This window comes from Sander lucioperca, chromosome 18 (assembly GCF_008315115.2).
Source record: "Sander lucioperca isolate FBNREF2018 chromosome 18, SLUC_FBN_1.2, whole genome shotgun sequence".
Classification (NCBI taxonomy): Eukaryota; Metazoa; Chordata; class Actinopteri; order Perciformes; family Percidae; genus Sander; species Sander lucioperca.
Genome location: NC_050190.1, coordinates 2,110,700 through 2,136,351, shown reverse-complemented (window position 1 = coordinate 2,136,351; position 25,652 = coordinate 2,110,700). Strand labels below are relative to the sequence as shown.

The window sequence follows — 25,652 nt, the reverse complement described above, 5'->3', positions numbered from 1 at the left end:
GCTGACCCCTCGCCTGGCTCCAGTCCAGCAGCTGACCATTCGCCTGTCCAGCCTTCGCCTGGCTCCAGTCCAGCTGATCCTTCGCCTGTCCAGCCTCCAGTGACACTCAGCCTTCGCCGGTCTGCCTGGACTCCAGAGGGTGTCACCCTTCGCCGTCCTGCACGGCCTCCAGTGGGTCTTCGCCGTCCTGCCCGGCCGCCAGAGGAGCTCCGCTGTAAGTCTTCGACTCTGTATTTTTATGATGGAGCTAACCGGAGCTGACCCCAACTAATCGTTGCTAAATAAGCTTTCAGTTCCCATTCTCCATGCCTGTGTCCATTAACTGTATTTATGGACTTGAGCACGTACAAAAAACACAAGATTTTACAGTTGGCTGTAAAAGTTTTGAACTACAACTCAGAGTTGTTTGAATGAATGAAATATGTTCAGATGAGATCGTAATGAATGCAACACGGGCATGTATAGTACAAAACAGTGTGTTTAGGATCCCCAAAACATGGCTTAAAACACTTCAAAAAACGAACAATGACCTAACAAACAAAATGAAAAAGAATTAACTCTAGATAGCCTTTGTCTTATATGATTTAACAGGAGTTAGGAGGAGACAGTGTTGAGATTTATAATAACTTTCTGTATGGGTTGTAGTATAGTATTAAGGTTAAGTTGTTAATATATATAATATGTAAATGGTAATTTTTTTATTATCTATTAATGTTATGTGGTCATTGCTTTCAATAAATAGTTCATAAACCTTTGTTTGACTAGTTTATTACTGAACCCTGGTCAGGGATGATTGTGTTGTGAATGAGGTGATGTGGCCAGACCCTAACAGACAAAAAAGAATTTCATAATTTTACTGCAATTATTTTTGTATTGTATATTGTATTGATTACTGCACTGTAATTTTACTTTTTTTTTTGTAACAACCTGCAATGATAAAAAATAAACTATGTATTTTTTTCTGAATCCTTTCTATTTTTGCATTGATGGAAATATGTAGATGTTCTGTACTGAAACAAACTTTCACAGAAGCCTATATGAGAAAACAGGTATACAAAGTACTAACGAGAGCAGTGTTTTGTATAAAGTACAAGTGATGCATGTGTGCATCATTTTGTTGCAAAAAAGGCCATTTCAAAAAAGGATTATTACGTTTTGATTGCAGAGTTTAATCTTGACATTGAGGTGAGATATTTATCTCCAAGTGTTGTCTTATTTGGCTTCTGTGAAGAGTTTTGATACAATGAGCCACATTCAGCAACAAGTGTGTAAGCAATGGTCAAAAACTGTAAGTAGGCTACCTAAAGTAAAATACTGTTTGTGCAGTAAAATGTTCCCTGTCAGTGTTTCACTATTATGTATGGTATAACATGGTCTCCATGACATGTGACGTGAGTGCCACAGTTCTGTAGTCATTGAGAGCGGTGGGTCGTCCTTTCTTAGGCAAGCAGGTTTTCTGTACTGTGGTTGATTCATGAGAATTACTTACAGATTGCAAATAAATCTCTGTGATGAAGAATGGTTGGTCAAAGATTTGTAACACATCCGCTGAACTGTTTATTTCAAATCACAACTAACTAAAAGTCCAGGGTGACACTGTTAGTAATGCACTTACTAGAGTGAATTAACATTGCTACGTAATCACTCTGCATTATGGACCAGCTTAATAACTTGACACTGCAGATCATTGACATGTCAAGCTGTTTCTGTCGATATGTGCTTCACACACGCACGCAGCTGATACCCGTTGTAACAAACACACACATACAGTAAACACACTCACACAATACTCCCTGCAGGCAGGCTTGACTTAAAAACTCTCAAAGGAAGAAGACAACACAGTGATGTGATCAATAGCACTTTGGTGGCAACCACTCTCCACCTCTGTGCCCTTAGGATATATACTGTTTGAGGGCAGTAAAAATCCTAATGGATTCATCCTCTCTCTTCTTCTCTCTCTATTTCACCTTCTTCTATCTTTATTACCATTGCTGTCCCTTAGTGAGTGTTCCATACCCTGCTGTAAAATATCTGTCTCTCCAAGGGCAACTATTATTTGCAAGGAAGATGTTTCAAGATGATCCTTTTCAGATCACGTTATATTGGAACCCACACAACTTCTAGGCAAGAAGTCATTGTCTGACCAGTCGGCTATCCTAACCTTAGCTACTCAAGGTCAATGCCTAACCCTAACCAATTCGTAGAGTGAGAATTACCTCGAAGTTGCGTAGGAGCCATAATAACGCATCCGAACCACCTCCTTTCAACACAAAAGGAAATCTTTTTTACTCCAGGATACGTACATGTAAGGTACAATTTACTCATACTTTCTTAATTGGTGAAATAACATGACAAAAAAAAAATTACATTTACATAGAACATATAAAAGGTCAGGGTATCATTGGATAATCTATAATTCATTTGTAATTACAAAATGAAAAACATGTTTGTTATAATTTGTTATATATATATATATGTTGTAAATGTGTCAAAATAAAAGCATGGAGGAGTAGACACACACACACACACACACACACACACACAATGCTTTTATTTTGACACATTTACTTTTACGTCCCGAATGAATTACGGATTATACGAACTACGGATTATCCAATGATACTCATTACATGAAAAATATATAGCCGTAATAAAAACTAGCGCATTTCATGAAACCCAAGGATGCTTTACACCAGTACAGGGGGACAAGGGAAAAGAAAATGGTAGGCCAACACAAACACGGACTGAAAGGAATAAAATGTCCGCACTAAATGGTAGGGGGACATGATTTAATGTCGGCTACTGATGTTCACGCATTGTAAAGTTATTTTATGAATGAAATAGACATATTAAGACATATTACATACCTGACATAATGACCTTTGGTAAAGTCTGCCTCTGACTGCATTGTGCAATGGCAATAAAAGGAATTCTGTTCTACTGTCCTGCTGATAGAATCATATCAGAAAACACTCATATGGGTCATTTCGGAAGACAATTAATGACCTGTTTTCTTGATTAGATCAGAGGGCTTGCACTGACAGCATTGCATGCCTGTATGAATCTGACCTGGGGACATTGAGAGTGTATTTTCTTAATGATTACATCAACATAATTTACCGAAACGAAAATAGATGCCATCAGAATAATTTCAAAATGCTAATAATTTACAAAGAGACTTTACTAAAGGCCAATTTATGCTTCTGCGTTAAATCGACTCTGTGGCTACGTACTTAGGCCCTGTTTACACGATGACACTCGCGGGTGAAAACGAAAAAATATTTTATCGGATGTGCCTTTCGTTTATATGGCGACGGCGTTTTTGGGGCTTAAAAACGCAAAAAAGTGAAACCACCCTCCAGAGTGGAAATCTTAAAAACGCTCCGCCGTCGCGTTACCGTCTAAAGGGTAAAAACGCAAAAGTCTGAAGACAGAGGTGTGGAGAGAGACGAGAAAAAGGCGTCCAGGTAGTCTGTTGTTACGGAGTAGGCTACAGAAATTATAGGCTCCTGTTATCTAAAAGATTTTCAATCTTTTAGATAACAGTGCAGGCTAGGGCTGCACAATTAATCAAATTTTAATCACAATCACGATTTTGGCTTCCCACGATAAAATTCACGTGATCGAGCGATATTTAAAATGCGTCATTCCATTTTTTTTTCCAAAGCTCCATAACCGGGCGCTTAGTTTAGATGTAGACAGTCACAGAGGACAGAGTAACGTGAGGAAAATTCCACAACAGATAGGAGTCGGTCATAAGTCATCACAAGGTTTACCAGTTTATCAGTAAACATTTTGTCCCGTCTGTGTTGTTTTTCAGACAACAGCAGTGACCAGTGCTAAATTGTGTCTTTTAGCTCATAGCTTTAGCGGCAGACTGTTGTACGTCCCGCTGTTGGAATCCTCTACAGTGAAATACAGTCACACTACACCGTTTAGCTGTCAGCATTTTAGCCGTGTTTAATCCAGTTACTACTGTAGTTAATGGTAGGCTAACGTTACCTACTGTGTAATGTGTTATTAGTGTTTACTAGCGTGACATGCAGCAATGTTTCTGTTGCCTCTAATGTCTGTTTTGGAGCATTAAGTGGCCCCGTAATCCGCGTTGCTATTTTGTCCGGTAGATACTGGTGCCGTATTGGCACCGGATTTTAACATGCGCCGTTAAATTGAACAGAAAATTGCATTGCCTGTATCTTTTCACGGCAAACGCGCATGTGTGGAACGCGGTCGCACAACAGCTGAAATTGCATACTCCTTCATAGTATCTTTCAACAAATAAAAGGAGGAATGTAGCACAATATTGATGTGAAAGCAGTTAGCCTATGTGACAATACATTTGTTTTGGTTAAAATCAACAAATAATCGTGATAATTAATCGTGATCTCAATATTGATCAAAATAATCGTGATTATCATTTTGGCCATAAATACTGAGCCCTAGTAATGGCTCAATATTTAAGTGATTTCGACAATGTGGATACGGTTGTTATAGTTTGATGACCATATGTAGGCTATTCATTTGAGCCAGAGTAGGCTACAATGGTGCGGATGAAGAGAAAGAGGGAGAGTGAGTGGCAGAGGAGAGTCTGCTTCAGCCTCCTCTGCTCGCTGCCTCTCGCTCTCAAGCAGCGGCTGAAGGGCTGCAAGGCTCACGATACTGGTAGTGCTCCCGTGGGTGCTGTGCTGTGGCTTATCACGGTCTAAACATAGCCTTAGGTACATGGAGACACGGATCCTACACCAGACCCTACGCCGTAGCCTGATATATATACACAACTGTGATTGGTCCGCTTGGTCGTGGCTTGGTAGTGGCTTGGTAGTGTTGCATTTCCTGGTTCTCCTTATCACTTTGTTTCTCCCACTATGTCTCCAGAATCGGTACTCACTCCGAATAATTAAAGATCCAAACCACCGGGGTAACAGTCGTTTTTTTCCCTGTTGAGGTTTAAGTGTCGGAGGGGCTCTACCCTCATGGCCTCAGGCCTCTAGGATCCTAAATGAGGACACTGCCTAAAGGTGGATTTATGGTTCTGCGAGAGCTTTCGCAGTAGCCTACGCAAGTGGCCTGAGGTTTATACTTGTGCGCTGGTGTCTGCGTCATTCTAGTGTATCTGTTTAAGAGAATAGCAGAGCCGGCATGTGTGTATGCGTGGGGAGTGTGTGGTAGAGCAATTGGGAGAGTGACGGTGATTAGCTTCGAAGCAAGTACCGATTCTGGAGGCAAAGTGGAAGAAACAAAGTGTCTCCCCTGTGCTTTCTGACCACGGTGGGAAAGTTGTAGCAGGAAAAGTAAACCCCCTCCTTGACAATTTTTAAGAGGTGCACATCAGGTTAAGGCCTTTCCACGTACCTTCGTACGCACCCACGGCGTCGATTTAACACAGGACCATACATTGGCCTTAAGACTGCAGCCCCCCCAATCATACACATATATTTATTTCAATTCTATTTAAACTCTTTTTTAATGCACAAATTGAAGGAACTGGTGGGATTACATTTAATAAATAACAGATAAAACAAATATTTTGTATTTTATTCACACCACATGAGGAATCACCAGACATTTTAAGCTGTTTATACTGTACTGCACTGTTCTCTTTATGTTTGCTTCCAAGCTTTAACATAAATAAACAGCCAGCCAAACTCCTTTTCAAAAGAGCCAGGAAGTGAATGTGCTTGCTCCTTTATTTACTTCTTTACAACAGGTAAGTCATGATTACACAGTTGAATCGGTGTAAAACTAGAAATGTTTTATAAAAAAAGATAACTAAACACACGTCCAGCCAAATAACAGGTAAGTATGTTAAGTAAAGTAAGGTAAGTACTATATGTTACATTAACATTAACTTTGCAGGCTTCAGCACATTATAGCATTTAAATCGTACAAACTCAGATACATTTCCATAAAAGAAACATTAATATAATCTGTTAAACATGTAAAAAAAAAAAAATGCTCACAGCCATTGCTTTCTGAGGGATACACGCGGAGGATTGCTCTGGATTAGACCTGTTCGAGTCGTTATTCACTCAGATCTTTAACCCGAGTCTTTAAATTGACTCATGAATTGCGAGCCTCTAGTATCATTAACCCGGTTCAGTTGAGTCCTACTACAATTCAATCTAAAATGATAACAGCGCCACACACAAACCTCTTGCAACATTAGCTTCTACTATGCTAACCATCTTAGCTGCAAAAAGCTTTATAACTTACAATTTCGTAGGCAACAGCAACTCCACAAGTCAACTCAAGCGCCTGAGTGAGCAGAGAGACAGTCCCGACCCGCAGACTCAGAGCCGGAAGCTCACAGTCGCAGACCATGGGATTCACTTGAGAACTCACGAGTCAATGAGGCTCGTGAGTTGTCGGGTGATTCATGAGTTGTCGATGAATCAGCCGGCTATATGAGTGGATCTGATTCAGATGAGTGAGTGAAGTCTCTCCTTGAGCTCAGAGTAAAGCAAAACCACAACAAAAGCCATTCTTTCACTTTTGAAATAACATACAATGTTCTGCACGTAGCCTAGCTAGGCCTACTGTAGGTTTGGTGTATAAATGTAGTATATTAAAATGCAATTAGGGCGAGCAGACAGTCCGTAAGCTCACCTCGCCGACAACTCATGTTTTTTTTTGTCTTCAAAAAACTTTATTATTCAAGTACAGATACACATACACATTGAAAACATTAAATGCATACATACATACATACATACATGAAAAAGGGGCGCATGGAATTTACATTAAAGAGGTTGTAAGTCATTGTGAATGTTCAGAGTCTGGATGGCTTTCTTATTTGTCAGTCCTATTAAAGTTTCAAAATATAATTTCATGTCATTTTTAAATGAATATTCGGTTTTCTTTCAGACCATTTACATTTATGGATATAACGTTTTCCAAATAAAATTGAAAGATTCTAAATGAAAACATGGCATTTTATCCAAATCAAAAGCTTGCCTTGGATGTAGCATACAATACTGACTGAAGTGACTCAAGTGACTCGCACAACCCGGATCAGTTTAGTGAGTGACTCAGAATAACCCGAATCCTTAAAAGGAATCGAGTTTGCCAGGCCTACTCTGGATTCAACTTCAGGCACTAAGCGAATGCAGCTATGCCACTCCCATTGTTGACCATGTTGTTGACAGGTCTCTTAATTCTACTTCCGGTTTCCTGTTTCCCCTGTAGGTTTTTGTTTCAGAATAAAAGCTCAACAGTACTTTGTATACTTAACAATAAAGCATATTTAAACAGTCAACATAGTGTCTCTTTTTTTTACCACAAACATCTTTGGGCAAAACACTCCCTGTCTGGCATTTACTGATGCCACTTGAAACTTAATCATAGTAACTTGAACCTCAACTGTTGCTCGGCAAAAGCAAGACAACTTCCGAAATAGGACTCAAGAATGTCTTCACTTTGCCTTGTGATGTTGTTCTGACTTCTAACTTGCGGACCTTCCCATCACTGCTTGGAATTGCAGTAGTGACGAGACCCAATGGCCACTAATTGCGAGGTGACTGACTCTGTTTGAGAAGCACAATGTCTCCAACTTGCAAATTCTGACATACTGTATGCCACTTCCGTCTGGGTTGGAGAGTATGGATGGAGGTATTCAGTTCTCCGTCTGGCCCAGAACTCATTTGCTAGTGCCTGCACTTGTTTCCAATGACACTTGAAAAGATCATTTTCACTGAAACTACCAGCCAGTACACCTGGTTTTTGGGTTAAAAGCATTGTAGGAGTCAAGAGTGTTGGCGAAGCAGGATCAGAGGAGACAGGGACTAATGGTCTCACATTGACTATAGCAGACATCTCCGCAGGAGACCATCACACATAAAAGGCTCAAGATCCAAGATTGCACTCGATTTTGAGATTGGTCTGTTTTCTTTTACTGCAGAATACTCTTCAGGAAAAGCATCCCTTTGGACAGATTTGAGTATGGACAACTTCACTACAGCCAGCTCTTCTGGGGTACGAAGTTTGTTGCACTGATGCCATCCTTTACAGATGCCTGATGAATCTGCCCTGTATAAACGACTTTGGTGAACCAATAAAGAAACTGCTCTCAGCAAAGATTCCCAGATGGAAAAGTGCTGGAACCGTTCTGGGGTAAGCTGAACTTCACTTACGTGAGTGGCAAGGGTGATCAGCTGAGGTCTCACATCTACATCTGTTTCATGATCCACCAGCTCGAATGACTCGTTTGCTTCAGATTGATAGGTTTTGTGAAGGAACTCTGGACCTGTAAACCACATGGTGTCTGTGAGCCGAGATGCAGAGACAGACCTGGTGGGCACATAGTGCCACTGTTGAGGAGAAGTTGTCTGGTGTATACGATGAACACGATTATGCACGTATACAAAATCGCTTGTTGTCATTGTGTATATATATTCAAGGACCACTTTACTGTCGCAGTAAAACTTCACGCCATTAGGCTTGTGGTCAAGCTCATCAAGGTTCAGTTCCGCCATTTCAACTGCCAGCATAGCACTGCATAGTTCCAGGTGAGGGATAGTGGGCTCTGGTTGAGGAGCTAGCTTTGCTTTTCCAAGCACAAAGCCAACTCTACACTGTCTATCTGTTAAGATAACCCTCAGGTAAGCTACCGCTCCTATGGCCCAGTTCGAGGCGTCAGAGAACAGGCACAACTCGATGTATGTGGCACTGGAAAGGGACTGCTGTATGTATGAATGGTGAAGATGAAGGTTACTCAGATCCTGTAGTGATTTTTCCCATGTTTCCCACTTTTTGAACTTGTCTGCAGGGAGTTCTCTGTCCCAGTCTGGAACATCGACAGAACATTCTCTCAGCAGTGCTCGCCCCTGAATGGTCACTGGTGCAACTAAGCCTAACGGGTCAAAGAGGCTATTGATGGTAGAAAGCACTCCACGTCTGGTAAACAGCTTGTTGCTGACTGCTACTTTAAATGTAAAAGTATCAGAGTCAATGTCCCAGCACAACCCAAGACTTCTGTGCACAGACAGAGCTTCATCACCAAGGCTCAGGTCTTTTAGCCCTGCAGCCAGATCTCCAGGTTTGAAAGCTTGCATCACTTGACTGACGTGCAGCTGCCCAGAACCGCCACTGATGTGCAGCCGCCCAGAACCGCCACTGACGTGCAGCCGCCCAGAACCGCCGCTGACGTCCAGCCGTCTAGAGTCTCAGCTGACGTGCAGCCGTCTAGAGTCTCAGCTGACGTGCAGCCGTCCAGAGTCTCAGCTGATGTCCAGCCATCCAGAGTCTCAGCTGACGTCCAGCCGTCCAGAGTCTCTGATGACAGCTTTTCAAGAGTCTTCCAATTGTCCAGAGTCTCCGATGACAGCTCTTCAAGAGTCTTCCAGTTGTCCAGAGTCTCCGATGACAGCTCTTCAAGAGTCTTCCAGTCGTCCAGAATCTCCGATAACAGCTCTTCAAGAGTCTTCCAGTCGTCCACGTCGAATGACCGCCCAGAGTCCACGTTGACTGACCTCCCAGAGTCCACATCGACCGGTCTCCCAGTGCTCTGTCCGAGTGTTCACTTACGGGCAAGCCAGTGACTATGCCGGTCTCCGGCGCCCCAGAGACTGCCCCTGAGGCTTTGTCGGTCTCTGGCGCCCCATAGACCTCCCCAGTGACTGCCCCTGAGGCTTTGCCGGTCTCCAGGGCGCTCCAGAGACCTCCCCAGTTACTTTGCCGGTCCCCGGCGCCCCTGAGACTGTCCCTGAGACCGCCCTTGAGACCGCCCCAGTGACTTTGCCCTTGTCCTGTCCCCCAGAGACCTTGCCTTTGTTTTCAGTCAGACCTACTCCTGCCCCTTGTGCCCTGTCGGCACCCCTATCGACCTCTGTTCCCGTTGCCTGTTTGGCGGACTCCAGCCCAGCTGATCCGCCGCCTGGCCTCAGCCCAGAAGGGGAAGGGATTCGCCAGAGGCGAATCCCTTCTGAGATTTGCCTTCTCAGACTAGGAGGCAGTTCACTGAGGAGCAGTGTTGGGCAAGTTACTTCCAAAATGTAATACATTATAGATTACTAGTTACTGTCATTTGAGAGTAATTAGTTATATTACAATATTACTGTCTCTGAATTGTAATGCGTTACACTACTTTTGCATTACTTTTGAGTTACTTTTACCAAAATAACAGGGGAAGTTTGATTTGGCAGCTAGCTTGTGAATCCACTTTAATACATCATAGATTATTCATATTTTGTATAATTAATATAAATATGCAAAGTAACTAAAGCTATAAAAAATAGATAAGTAAAACGTATAATAGGCAATTAGGAGAAAATGAAAATACTCAATTAAAAGTACGGCATTGTTGTAAAATGTTTGTTTATAGCACTTGAATAAGAAATTCATGTTGTTTAGTTTAAAACACTCTAAAGGAAATGTTCAATTATAGTGTGATTAAAACTCACTATTTACATTATTTACAGTACTTGATTTACAGCTGATTTGTGAAAAGGTAGCCTACACAACCTTTTGAAGTAAGCTACACGGAAGTTGTCTGTTGTGTAGCCTACTCTTGCTAGCTTACTGAGATGCAACATGTCCGTCAGGCTCCAGTTGTTCACTTTCTTGTTTGTAAAACTGCAACATATTGAACAGTAAATGGTCACAGTAAAAGACAAGCGCTTTTGGTCGTCATTCGAAGCCATTCCACTACAGGCAGAGTTACTCCCCACGGCTGATAAAATGCAATGATATTTACGTGTAGCAAGCCTCAGCATTAATTCCCGACATGTTTATATCTGTCAGCCGCTGACGTACCGTCACCTGTTGGGACATACATGCTGTCCGTACCGTCACCTGTTGGGACATACATGCTGTCCGTACCGTCTCTGGTTCTGGTTCTGACCACGGAACAGAAACAGGACAGCTCACTTCAACGCAGTGTAATAACTCCTGAAAATAATATCCATCTCGCAAATGTATCAGTCTCTGCAGTCATCTCAACCCTCGAATACAGCGACAGGAAAATAATACGGCTTTTTTTTTTCCTGTGAAGAAATGTGTCGCGGTGTTGGTGAATTCTTAAAAAAAACGCACCACTAAATGTTGCGTTAAAATGCGTTGTAACTCGCGTTACTGAGACTGTAACGAGTATAATATTACCGAAATTGAATTAGTAATGCGTTATATTACTGCGTTACAGCAAAAAGGAATACATTACTGTAATTGCGTTACTTTTGTAATGCGTTACTCCCAACACTGCTGAGGAGTGATGGTTAAAGTCTGTGATTAGGGAAACATGGTTGTAGTATGCAGCGTCCTGATTGGTGGAAAATGCTTGCAGAAAGAAATGGCTGTTGTCAGGTAATGGTGAATGATGAATGGACTGATAAGCAGGCTATGCATTCGTCATGTATGCCCCATTTGCAATGAAACGATGCTGTTGCAAAATAAAACAACCAGCATCATCATCAACAATGAAGAACGCGAACATAATGATCGCATCATTCACGTGCATATTAAGTAGCCACATACGTCTGTTGTGGTCTTATAATACATCCATAGGTTTACCGCTCCAGCGGAGAGGATGGCTCGTTCAGCCAGCAGTTAAATTTATAAGAATTTGTCCAAATTTCAAGATTCCCAGCAAACTAAGATAAACAGTTAGACTACAAACAGACAGCTTTTGTTTTAGCTTGTTTGTAAAACTTCGCTTTGTGCAGAGTAGAGCTGTGTTCGCGTAAAACAGCGCGGTGGACGAGAGTGGACTGAGCAGACAGAGCAGATTGAAATATCGCTTTCTACACGTTTATGCCTGTCTATACAGGTGAGTGCATTGATAAGTATTGACTTTTTACTCACAAAGGTTTTATTGTAGCCTACTTACAGTAACGAGACTAGCGTGAGTTGATCTGCCCCAGTGGCCATTGGTAATCCTCTCTGTATCGTTCCCAGTCAGGTACTGCGTGTTTTAACGCACACACATCTCGGCTCAGCTGTGTGTGTGGAGCGCAGGCATCGCTGTACAGAAACCCGGCATGTGAATAGAGATGCAAACAGGGGGTTGGGTTTGTGCTTTTCTGAATCCATGATTATTCTGCGGGCCAGACAAAACGCTTTGGCTGCGGGCCGCCAGTTGACGTTCACTGCTCTACGCCCTCCAGGATTGATTTTTTTTTTTTGGACGTCTGGAATCTGCCCCTTGAGGAGGGGGCTCTGTTGTGGTTTTGGACATTTCTGTTGCCTGTTTGTATATTTCTGTTGCTGTTTCCTGTTTTTTTGTTTATTCTGTATTGTGTATGTTTTGTTAGTTCCTGTGTTCTCTGTTCTCCCTTGTGGTGTCTAGTGTTGTGTCAGGTTTCTGTGTTTAGTTGATTTCATGTTTTCTGACGGTTTTTCCCATTTCCTGTTTTATTTTGATATCCGTTTTCTGTCTTGTCATGTCTAGTTTTGCTTCCTGTGTTTTCCCGCCTGTGTGATTGTCTAATGTGCTTCACCTGTTTCCCAGCCCTTGTGTCACCTGTCTTGTGTTACCTCGTTACCCTGTGTATTTAGTCTTTGTGTTCCCCTTGTCCTGTGTCAGGTCATTGTGTTTTGTCTCCAGTTTGTTTGTCTTCCCGGTTTGTGTTAGAGTTTCTGTTTTTCTTGGACTTTATTTTTGGATTCCCGTTTTTTGCCTGCCTGTTTCCAGGACTCCTTTGGTTTTTGTGCATTTTTTGAGTTTATTAAATCATCAAAACTATCCTCACTTTCCGCCTCTGCTTTTTGGGTCCACATTTCTCCAGCCTTCCATGACAGAGAGGGACGTCAACAGACTCTTTAGGAGACAGAACCCCAGGAAAGCTGCTGGACCGGATGCTGTCTCCCCATCAAGCATGAAGCACTGCACTGATCAGCTGACTCCAGTGTTCACAGACATTTTTAACACCTCACTGGAGACATGCCACATGCCAGCCTGCTTCAAGACCTCAACCATAATCCCTGTCCCCAAGAAGCCAAGGACCACAGGACTTAATGACTTCAGACCTGTCGCCCTGACCTCTGTGGTTATGAAGTCACGCAGGAACCTACGCCAGGATCCTGTTTGTGGACTTCAGCTCTGCCTTTACCACCATCATCCAGGCTCTGCTCCAGGAGAAACTCTCCCAGCTAGGCGTGCCTGACTCCACCTGCAGGTCGATCACTGACTTCCTGCCTGACAGGAAGCAGCATGTGAAGCTGGGGAAACACGTCTCCGACTCACAGACCATCAGCCCCAGATCGCCCCAGGGCTGTGTTCTTTCCCCCCCCTGCTCTTCTCCCTGTACACCAACAACTGCACCTCCAGTCACCAGTCCATCAAGCTTCTGAAGTTTGCAGACGTCACCTCCCTTATCGGACTCATCTCTGATGGAGATGAGTCCGCCTACAGGTGGGAGGGTGACCTGGTGCAAGCAAAACAATCTAGAGCTCAACGCTCTAAAGACAGTGGAGATGGTTGTGGACTTCAGGGAGAACCCAGCCCCACCTGCCCCCATCACCCTCTGTGGCTCCACAATTGACACTGTGGAGTCTTTCCGCTTCCTGGGAACTACCATCTCCCAAGATCTCAAGTGGGAGCTGAACATCAGCTCCCTCGTCAAGAAAGCACAACAGAGGATGTATTTCCTGCACAGCTGAATAGATTAAACCTGCCAAAGACAATAATAGTGCACTTCTACACAGCCATCATCAAGTCCATTCTCACATCGTCTATCACCATCTGGTACGCTGCTGCCACTGCCAAGGACAAGGGCAGACTGCAGCATGTCATTTGGTCTGCAGAGACATAATACAGCCATGATTTTAGTTAAAGGCACTTAGGTGAACATTTGAAGGAAACTGATCTGTGTGTTTTTCTCCATGGGTCCTGTTCTCTCCAACAGCTTACCAAAGTTGGGGAATTTCTGGAGTTCAGTGACACAACTGGAACACAAATCATGGTTTCTGGTGATTTTTTTTTTTTGTCAACGCAATCTGCCGCCGCTCCAGGACCTATACGCCACGAGGACTCTGAAGCTTGCTGGAAAGATTATGGCCGACCCCTCCCACCCCAGACACAAACTCTTTGAGACACTCCCCTCTGGCAGGAGGCTGAGGTCCATCAGGACCTCAACCACACGCCACAAACAGTTTTTTCCCCTCCGCCACTAGCCTTATCAACAAGGCCTGGTACCGACTCTCCACACTCCACCTCTGGCTCCTCATGCCACTGTACCTACTCTGCTGTAGCGTTCCTTTTTACTACTGTTTAACTTATTTTATTATTTATTTTATCATTATTAATACATACTGTGTATATATGTTTATACTTATATTGTTTATATTCTTTTTATCCTTATATTTGAATGTGTGACATGCACCAACAACACCATGACAAATTCCTTGTATGTGCAAAAACGTACTTGGCAACAAAGCCCTTTCTGATTCTGATTCTGAAAGACTGACTAACCCCGTTTGACATGCTAGCTAACGTTAGCTAAAATTAGCTTGTGGTAGTTTAGACTGCGGTTAGATTTTTGTAGTATGCAGTTTGGGACTACAAATACAAAAATCTATCTGCTTGTTCAGGTACACATTCAGCCAGTTGGAACAGAAGAACACAACAGAATAGGCCTGTTTAGTAAGCTGTATGTGATGGCCGCATTCCTACATTTATAAAAATGCAATTCAATGTGGAAGTAATCCAAGTATTCAGAATACGTTACTCTGATTGAGTAACGTAACGGACTATGTTACAAATTACATTTTTGGGCATGTATTCTGTATTCTGTAACAGAATACGTTTTGAAAGTATCCTTCCCAACACTGGACATGATGCAGCAAATCTGAAAGTGATGAGGTCCCTGCACTTTAGTCTCGCTTTGCCAGACCTTCCTCGACAGCGCTGCAGAGATCTGAAGAGCAGTTAACCATAGTCCTCATAAATCAACTGGAGTTTAAAATTCCAACACAAAGAAAGCAGAAGGTAATGGACATCCGGGTAAAAAGAGCGTGATCCGGTGGAATTTCGGGCAGCACCAGAACAATACCAGAAGTGGAACGTCGTGGATATATACTACTGCATCGACATCATCATCTATTTGTTCACCACAACTTTTAATGATGATGATAATGATGATGAGGTTTATTATTATTATTATTGTTATAGCTGACTATAATTAACATCCTGATGACCCTCTTCTAGAGGGCTTCTAATATTGCTTCTACCAATATACCTTGTTTTCCAATGCTGGAGGTTAGTATAGCCTAAATGAAGTGAATGAATTTTACTACTGTACTAACCAGAAAATGATATAAGGCATGTAGCAACATACAACAACAACAACAAACAATAGGCCTACATCGGTCAGCTGTAGCTTTGACCACAGCTGCCAGTGCCACATTTAGAAACTTCACAAATAGTGAATCATGTGTTGACTGGCAAATCTCTAATATTATCTGTACAAGAGAACCACAGTGATAAACTGCCTTTCGTACCCAATCATTTGAACTCATTGTATTTATTAAGAGCCTAGATTCAAATATTCAAAATGCTTTATTAATCCCACAGCGGGGAAATTCACAATGTTGCAGCAGCAAGGGATAGCCTAGTGCAAAAAGTACAAAAAAGTGCACTGAAGCGTATACAGTCACCTGTGTTTGTGTGTTTGTGTGTGTGTGTGTGTGTGTGTGTGTGTGTGTGTGTGTGTGTGTGTGTGTGTGTGTGTGTGTGTGTGTGTGTGTGTGTGCGTACGTGTGTGTGCGTGTATGTATGTGTGTGTCGGCCCCGCTTACGAGCCGTACGCCTTTAAATAGAGTGTGCTGAGTAGAGGGCGGACCCGAGTGGCGCGTGCGTGCGCCTCTTCCCTGCAGCCGCTCCAAGTCGCACCGAGCTAACAGCGGCTTTTGTGAGTATGATGCACCGTGGTGGACGCACCTGTGAGGAACGCTAAAGCCAGCCCGGCCGGTACCGCCTGGTGCTCATCGCCCCGCCGCTGCGTACAGCCCCGCCAGCAGCGTAAACACTTGACTGCTTTTTAGCACCATCCTGGATTTTAAAAGCTACGGCTGTGTGGAGTTTACAGCTGGATATTAGCAGATGGATACTCTTGGTTGTGTTTAACTAAGGTCAGTAGCGTCGTCTTTTTTTACTCCAACCTGTTCACGTTGCTTGTAGAAACAACCTTATGCATTTAACGTAGTGAAACAGGAGCAGGTGCCGGGGGGAAATATGAGGAAGATAAGGCTGGAGTTTCCACTCCTGACGCACAGGTATCGCGGAACTTGCCACTTTTCCAGGACTTTTTCTAGTGTGTGCGCACCGGAACGGTGAATATGTCGAGCCGGAGCAGGTGTGAGTCTCCTTGAAGGAACAGCGGCGTTTGAGGGATTCAAAATGGGAATTTCTGCCATGTTGGCCTTTTAAATCCCCCTGTGGAACAGAGGCACAGTGGCAGACGGGTATAGAATTACACACGTCCTCTCCGCTCCCCTGAGGCGATGTTTACTATATGAATGATCAATTTATTTGTATTATCTTGCAAATACGACCATGCAGCGTTTGAACCACGCGTGTGTATAAAATATGAAGAGCATCAACCCTAAAAAAAGACTTAAAAGCAGACTGAAGATTTCCTTCACCTTGTTTTTAGTTTTAAGGGTGATGAATAATAAATGGCACGAACGCCATGCAGGTGTCCAGTGTCCACGCATTGTTCTCGTCTGGAGCTTCATGTTAAAATGTCAAACGCATGCGCCCCCATCCCTCTCCACCCTGCAAACACACTCTTTAAATATAGATGCATATTTTTAATGTAATTCGAGCCGTATGACACGGCAGTTCGATAAATGACCTTCTGTGTTAACGGAGATGGACAGCACGCAGCAGCAGGCTGCTCACTTCCTCGCTATGTAATAGCCATCATCACATTCCTCCATTCTCCTTCTTCCTCTCCGTGTGTCTGGATTCCCAAATCCAGCTGCTGTTTTTCCACCCATTTATCAGATAAATCAAACGGATGTCACTGTTTTCTGCATTTCTGAAACGCCATTAAACTACAACGGTGAGGTCTAAAAAAAATAAAAATAAAACCATCTAAACATTATCGTTTCATATTAAAATTCGCTCGAAATATCGAAATAAATGCAACCAATCCGTTAGTATTTTATTTTTTTAAAGGTGACGTTAGAATGATCGGATGAATCAAATTTGAGCGAAGGGATGATTCTGATGATTTGGATAGTTTGAGTACCAAATGGCGACCGCTCTGCTCCCTATAAACTGCATTTATGGTGCACATAGAGCTGACAACCCCCCCCCCTTCATCAATCCACATTTTTGAAAAGCCAGTCTGGGCCTGCTTTGCAGATAAGGCTCAAATCCATTTACAGACAGGCATTTTAATTTAAATGATCGCTGCCTTGTTGTGGCTGTCATTTACACTGCAACGAAAGCAGGATGTCCCATTTATATAGCAGATTTTTCCCCCCATTTTCATTGCAGGAAAATACGAGGCCTTATGCAGTGCGCCATAGAAATCCGCCATGAAATAAGCAGTAAGCAGGCCTCGCTCTCGTGTCTATCTATATCTAACGCCTTTCACTGTAATAACTCCCACACGTGTCTACAACATGATCAGCAGCTCCAGTTTTAACATGATGCAACTGTCTAAATTGGCGCGAATTCACAAAGGGCAAGATAATGACAATTCATTTTTTATTCATCTCTGCAGCACACATTTCGATGTGTCGGATTTTAAGAGTTAATAGGATTAGATCATTCTTGTGCATTTATACAGAGGGAATTCCCAATCAGGCTTTTTCCAAAAACGGGCTTCATAATGGGCGTGACCCGCCCGAGAATGCGTCTCTTTTCCCTGCAAAGGGCCCAAAGGTGCTTCATCACCTGCTCCTAAACTGTTTAAGACATCATTTCCAACATCAAAGCACCGAAGACAGCTTGGCATATGCTTTCATTGGTCCAAAACGATTGTAAGGTTGTTGTTTTTTTTATCCTCCTTTTTTTTTTTAAAAAAAAAAAAAAAAAAAAAAAAAAACTTTTTTGCTGCATTGCTGAGAATATTTTTTTAATTAAATGATTAGCTGCTATTTTAAATGCAAAAAACGTGTAATGTAAATATGCTATGACTGTATTATCGTCTACATGGAAGGTGCATATTTTCTGCAAAAATATAAAAAACTCTCTCGATATAATTTTCCTTCTCGTTTTCTTTCCCCCTATTTTTAAGTCTGCGTGGGGGTTATTCGGGCAGGGGTAGGATGGGGGCTGTTTTGGGTAATTTGGCTGTCCTGCTTTTTTTTTTTTTGTTGTTCTGGTTGGCAGCCGATTAACTGCGTTGACAAGTCAGGCGCAAAAAGCCAAGGGCTCTCAAGGTAACACTAATCCCTCTGGGCGGGGAGAGTCAAATATTACGCAGGGTTTTAGAGAATGCGCTTTTCTTTGATTTGGTCGGTTTTTTTGCGTTGCGACAGCCTTTTTTATTTTATTTTTTTTAAGGTGCAATAGTATGTGACATTGCTGGGCCAGAAATATTGTCTATATACCATATCGAAAATATCTCCTGTGCCATCTTTATAGACATTCTTTTAGATATAGGCTATGGAGTTCAAATGTAAACGAAATGGAAGGGGAAATAATTATCTTTTTTATTGCAATTATTTCAGATTTATTTAGGCCTGAAAATGTACAGGCATCTTATACCGTTTTAATTTCTACTGATGGAGCAATTAGAGTATTGTGAAAAAGCCAAGATGATTAAAACATATGAAAAACAAATATCCTTATTTGTTTTTCATATGTTTTAATCATCTTGGCTTCATGTGTAAAGCAAACAAAAGCAACACCACAATGAGAAAGGGAGTGTGATGTTATATAAACTACTAGTGGTGGTGAGGGAGGAGACAAGGTTTGTGTGTGTGTGTGTGTGTGTGTGTGTGTGTGTGTGTGTGTGTGTGTGTTTTAACATTATGCTTTGATTGTTGGCATGCATGTGTAATGTTTGTGTGTCTGCAGTATATGTGCATACAGTCAGTGTGGTGTGTATCGTTATAATGTTGTGTGTATGCTGGCAATGTGTGTGTGACGTTTATTCTGGCACTGGCAAGGTGTGTATGCAGACATTGGTGTCGTGTGTATGCAGATGTCTGTATGGTGCAGGCGTTGCTGTGTGTGCGTGTGTGTGTGTTTGTGTGTGTGTGTGTGTGTGTGTGTGCGCACACACAGTGTGTATGCAGGCGTTTGTGGGGTGCTCTCTAACTGGGTGATGTAATGCCGTGAAGGGTGCTGCAGCAGAACCACCGAGCCCAGAGAAGGCGTGTCCTGCCTGCAGAGTCGCTGGATAACAACACGGTGCCCACGCTACACCCGCTGCCAAAATAATGCGCCTCCATCTCCACACACACACACACACACACACACACACACACACACACACACACACACACACACACACACCCTCCATCCCTCACTACCACTCATCTTCTCATTTAACATTCACCTGTTTTTTATTAATCATTTTTATTTGTCTCTTTAAAATGAGCAGCACTGATTTACAAATAATAATCATTCTGCTAACAAATGATACTTCCCCTCTAAGACTTTACTTAAGGATTTCTTAATTTAAAAAAGTCTCTTTATTACTGTCCCTTTGCTGATGAAAGCCAGCTCCCCTTCTAAATGTAGTGCATAGGAGTTGCTGAGGTGTGTTGTCCTGACTAACCACATGTTATAGAGTTGTTTTAGGGTAGGACGATATGATAATACATACCATGACACGATTATAAATGTGTACTGTTAGAGATTTTACTCTAGTGTGTGTGTGTGTGTGTGTGTGTGTGTGTGTGTGTGTTTGTGTATAAATAAATAAAACGTGGTATTTGGCCCTTTAAAAAATCTCTGGGTGCATGAGGCCATTGTAGACGTTGCACTGCTGTCGTTTATTTATCCATTAACCCAAGTCTCAATAGCTTTTCCATAGCCTTTACTATATCACAATATATACAGTATATTAATAAAGTGATACAAAATTTCATACAGTATATACCATGATAGAAAATGTTATTAGCATCACCCACCCCTAGGTCCTTTTTAGATGAAATGAGCCAAAACAGATGGGAGATGGTGGGTAACTGATGTTCCTAGAAAGGTTTGGGATGACTTTGAGTGTGTGTGAAATGGAGAAGAGTGTTGTCGGGGTGTTTCATGCGATCTGTGAGTGGGAGTGGATAAGGCGGAACATGGCTCCCTCTCTCTCGGTTTCCACTCATTGTTCCTTCTGCCATTTCTCCTCCTCCCCTGCACTGTCATGTTGCATGTCCTGGTCAAATGATTTCGGAGTGTACCAATGCAGCAACCGAGATGGGCAAAAAAAAAAAAAAAAAAGGCACCTCTTTTGATCTATTGTGGGATGTAAACGGCAGCATCAGTGTTTGTGTGCATATTTGGAGGGCCTCGCTGTGATCATTACAAGCATATCAGGAAAATTTGCAGCCTTTCCTTTTTGAGCTATCATCTGCAAGCTGTGGAGGACATTTTGTCACTGCATCTGGACAGCGTTAACTGTTTTTTGTGTGATGACGAGTGTGTGATCATGGCACCTGCTGTAAAATTACTGGCAAGTGGCATCCATTTAAATGCAATCGGCCTACCGGTGGGCTGCTTTTATTTGCATTTACACACACACACACACACACACACACGCGCACTCCGCCCCAGTCTGTGTGGTTGTTAATAGGACCGAGAGTGCTGCTGCCTTTTGTCAGTGTGTGTACGTGGACTTGTCCCTGTGGGGTTCGTCAAAGGAGCCTTTCACCGTGAACAATGATCCATGCCGTTTAGCCTTTTAACCCTTGACGATCCCTGCACTGCAACAAAAGAGACACACACACACACACACACACACACACACACACACACACACACACACACACACACACACACAATCTGATAATGATGCCAGAACAATTCTGCATCTGTAAACATGAGTTTATTATTTACAATAGAATTGCCAAGTTAGTAATACCTATCTGGTTAGCTGACATCAATCAACAGATAATAATAAATACGCCTGTACTTAATGCAAAGGAGCTGTTGTGAAAATGTTGCTGCAGAGAAACACAAACGTAAAGAGAGAGAGAGAGAGAGAGAGAGAGAGAGAGAGATTTGAATAATGGCAAATTTAAGTGTCGCAGTTAACTAATATTTTCAGTCGGTGGCAGTATAAAAATGTTATGTTTGTAAATAAAAAAAGTCTGATTTTAAATAATTTGATAGATTAGGGGAGTGTAAACATATTTAATACAAATACAAGCTGTATTTGTGGATGAACCTCTGTGATGTGGACAGCATTGATTGGCTGATATCTCTTATTAACAGACGGTTGATAAGCAGCTCAGTATGCATATATCTAACCCTGAGGCACTGGAGACAAGGTTCTGCTGTGGTTTGATAACAGTTCAGAAAATACATCTCTTTTAAAATGCGTTTTGGTGGAGGAAATATGTCTCATAATATGTGAATCTGGACAGCGTGGAAATAATTATAGGTATTCAACTGCTTAACACTGTAAGATACACAGAAATAGAGGCCAATTCTTCCACTTGTGATTTATGTTATTGACAATTTATAATAATGGATTAAACATGTAGGATTGGTTTATAGCCTCTACTGACCAGCCAATGACTCCCTAATGTTTCTATCTCATTCCAGTAGGCCTGAATGACGAAACAAAAAATATTCCAAACATTTTACATATTTTATAACCTTTTTTTATTGCAGTGAATACATTTATTACACATTTTAGATTTATCAAACTTCAAATCTGCAGTCTGTTGTCAGATATTAATCTGAAAGAAAATGTTTAAAATAATGCAAAATTATGAAATAGTTAGCTTTAGTGCTTCTGCATGATGCACACATCTAGTTTTGATGTAGAATGCATTTCCTACATCACTGGTTCCTAAATGATACTTTTTTCTATACCAGTTTTATAAAACAAAAAGAAATTACAACATTACACATTACGGCACAAATCTTAAAAAAAAAAAAAAAAAGTTCAGCTCCTACTACGTCAGCCCCGTCAGCCCCGTCTCTGTGCGTAACGTAGAGTTTTTCCTGTGTGTGTCTGCGACGGGTAATGTTAGACAGCCAATCACAAGCATTATTAGATCTTGGTAGAAGAATGCTGCGTGCTTATTGGCTCACTGACGCTGATGAGATTTATTCCTTAGGGATTGAAATTGGGTATTGAATGAAGAGGCATTTTTTGATACTCAATACTTTAGAGGCAATTCAGTCGTTGCCTAAAAAGTATTGACTTTCGGTACCCAGCCCTGGTAAGAACTGAGCACGCTCAACTAGGTGAGCTACCAGGGGCGTCCCAAGTTTTGACAGGTGAATATTCTGAAAACTACATGGCCTGTATCTGGGCCTGTCACACTTATTACATGATCGCCATTATTTGACCTGACTGCTATCATTTTGCACAATCGTTAGATCCCACAATCAAGGGGATTTTAAGCCAATGTCCGAAATGTTGCAACAAATAGAAAGTGAATCAGGTGTGTTTCCATCAACTGGGTGAATGAGCACAAGGTTCAATGTCAGGAAAAATCATGAAAAAGGAACTTGGCTTTCAAGACTGTACTGCTATTGGGCAAGTTATTTAGTTCCAGCTCGTATGAGACCCATATGTGTTGCTTTCTGAAGCAAGATGAGGACAGAGAGGTGCCAATAGCAGGTCTCAGGATTTATAGCTGAGAGTCTCCCCTACAGGAGCAGCAGTGCGTTTAACAGCTCTGGGTAAAGTATTTTTGGTGCAGATCATTTACAGACAGTCCTCTGCTGCTTTCAGTATGTTTAAACTAAATTTGAAATTGATGTGTAATGTAGCCAATGTAGTAATTGTGCTGATATTGCATGTATTATACGCAACATCATTATTTATTTTATATACACGTTGCTATCACATTTCCCCCCCCTATTTCTGCCATTAACTCTTTATTGACAAAAGGAAAAAAAAACACCAAGCAAGTGTAAACCGTTTTTAGCGATATTGTGGAAGTTATATTTATATCTTGTTTCCATCCAGCTTTTCTGATTAGCTATTTAAATATGCAGCAGAGGGAGAGGTTGATTTGCAGCAGGTTTATTTAAGACATAGGCCTGCATTTCTGATTCACTCTGTATTTTAGAATAAGGCATCCTCCTTTTCTGATATGCTCCCATATGCCATGTTAAACATTTGTTACTGCATTATACTGTTAATACAAGCTCAACACTTTCTCTATCATTTTCAAATTAAAAGCCCTTTGGCATTTCATTTGACAAAATCCCTTCATTTCCTAACAAGGCTTTTATTGTGCGACATTTGAACATATATTGGAAAATTCTGTGACTTGCACTTCCTATACAGTACTTAAAATATTACCATTACCATTTCGTGGCACTTATACGTTACTACAAAATACAGTTTTTCTGGGACAGAAATTAGTCTTTGACACATTCGGGGGATGGCGTCGTAAAATAAATTCTTAAAAGTGTTTCCACAGACCTACCCGACTTCAGATGAACAATGTCGGCATACAGTTTGAAGCAAATCTTTATCCATTGGGCTAAGTCGACTAGCATGCTACAGCTGATAGACAACAACTGGTGCACTGTCAAAACTTGCCGTGTAAACTCACGTTTCAGAATTTCTGTTTCGCATGTGTGTAGTTGATGTAGACTGTTATGACGATGTTCGAGTCACAAGGCGTACTGAACCAGTGTTGCATAATGAACGTCCTGTACTGAAACGGTTTGGGACAAATACACATAAAGTAACAGCCCTAGTATTTACAGTGGCAATCATTGACCAGCAGTTGCTCCTTACTTAACACTGGCCATATAGCTGAGCTGTGAGGAGGTGTGGTTCAAACCACAGTAAGGGCCTGTGCTCCTCATGTAACTGCTCACGGTGGCCACACCTCCAATTTCAATATTTCATACTGATCCAATGACTCAGCTTTGGTTCCGGTTGGGTTGCATTAGTCCAGCAAAGTCATCCTCTGGTAGGTCGTTCTCTCCTGTTCAGTTTTTTTCCGAACACGTCCACACACTGACTTAATTACACCCAGTGACATTGCTGATGGTAGTCAGTATGTTTGTCCTTTTATATAGTGCAAGCCAGCACTGTAAGTCTTTATTAAGCAGCCCTCCTCTCTAGAATTTGACAGCTCATTGTGTTTCCTCCATAACTAGAACCTTTCCTTGATTATTTAATCCCTCTGTACTGAGTGTACTACACTTCTAACCTCTAGTCTTATTAAGCAATATGAATTGGCTGCTGTAAGGCAGAATGGTGTCTGATCACCAGTGCAATCCCTTTTACAATCAATGCGAAGGGTTGACTAAAAACTCAGTAATGGCAATGTTCAAAAATTGTTCCATGCCAATCCCCATGATTGAGATTAAGATCAATCCGGGCATGTTTGGCTAAACCTTAAACAATTTCTGAGTTTCTTTGTTCTTGCTTTATGGCTGTTCAGCTCTCAAATAGGGATGACCTAAAGGCTTCAAAGCTTCGACTGTTGCCATGAAAACAATGTCCAAATTAGAATTCTAAACTTTCAATGTTGTTTTTTTAAGAGCGTTCTGCTGCACACACTGACTGTGGACAGCAGCTGGCTAGCCTGCCCTTACCAGGCTGCAGCAGAAATTTAATGAACCAAATAGTTTTTTAAGTTGGCTTCTTGGAAGAAATCAACAGTGTTGCAGGGTTTTCCCTGGGATTCTAGAGCACTTAGGTGCAGATAATGCCATACTCTCATTTGCATATTGGTGATGTCATTGCAAAATAATTTGCATAAAGCTTAGTGGTTGTTGGATGCAGCGAGGGAGAGATTGCTAAAGCAAAACATGGAGGAGCAGCTTGCTCACTAAAATAAGAATAACTGGTCCACCTTAAAGGGCAAAAATCGTTGAAGTTTTGGTCCAGTATTGAGTGAAAACGCAATGATCTGGGCTGCAATGTAACCCTATCGGATAAATGTTCAGCGTCAGTTAGCGTCCACTAAAAGTTCTGTTTTTGCCACTGACCGGCTCAGATTATTATTCTAAGTGTCTGATGAGATTATGGAAAGGCTACATACAGAGATATACCGTTTTGTTAAAGAGTAAGATCCTTCTTGTCTAACAAGAACCGCGCAGAGGGCGCTATTGAATCAGAATCAGAAAATGGTTTATTGCCACGGTAAATTACACCTACCTGGAATTTGCCTTGATGAATGGTGTATACATACATAAACAAACAGAAATAAAAAATAAATAATAAATACAGAAACGGAAACAAATGTATACAAAATGAAAAAAAAATGGCTAAACCCACCAGATATTTTTGTAAACAATACTTTCAGTTTGTATAGATCCAGCATATATTCACATGTAATTTGTTATATTATCTTTTTATTTCAACCAAACCAGAGTGGTGATTGTTGGAACAGTGAAAAGACGAACCAAGACGGCCTTTGATAGTTTTATTTTGTTTTGTTGATGTTAAATGAAGTGTGTTCTACGATAATACAATTACTGTTATTTAAATGGAGTGTGGTGGCTTAAGTAATAGCAATTTCTGGGATGTTTTTGTTAAAAAAACATTCCCCATTAGCTGACGCCTAGACGACCAGAGGCAGCCTGGTCTCACAGAATTTCGTGAAGTGATCAC

The 25,652-nt window shown here is 41.7% G+C and overlaps 2 protein-coding genes and 2 long non-coding RNA genes across 4 annotated transcripts in view; 2 read left to right on the top strand and 2 right to left on the bottom strand.

The window, feature by feature from the left end:
- The window catches only part of LOC116036728 (uncharacterized protein C14orf93-like), a 260,214-nt gene that overhangs the window by 55,592 nt on the left and 178,970 nt on the right, over positions 1–25,652 (bottom strand). The window lies entirely within an intron of this gene.
- Positions 1,526–13,941, top strand: LOC118493744. Its single transcript, XR_004895721.1, has 4 exons — positions 1,526–1,536; positions 7,016–7,019; positions 13,555–13,571; positions 13,737–13,941. It is a non-coding gene; the product is annotated as an uncharacterized LOC118493744 (long non-coding RNA).
- LOC118493743 lies at positions 12,008–24,618 on the bottom strand. Its single transcript, XR_004895720.1, has 3 exons — positions 24,608–24,618; positions 16,714–16,718; positions 12,008–12,089 (listed from the first exon to the last, which is right to left on the bottom strand). It is a non-coding gene; the product is annotated as an uncharacterized LOC118493743 (long non-coding RNA).
- The window catches only part of nrxn3a (neurexin 3a), a 245,946-nt gene continuing 236,082 nt past the window's right edge, over positions 15,789–25,652 (top strand). Inside the window, 1 exon segment of the mRNA XM_031280323.2 lies at positions 15,789–16,059. The gene's annotated coding sequence lies outside the window, so the exon portion shown is untranslated.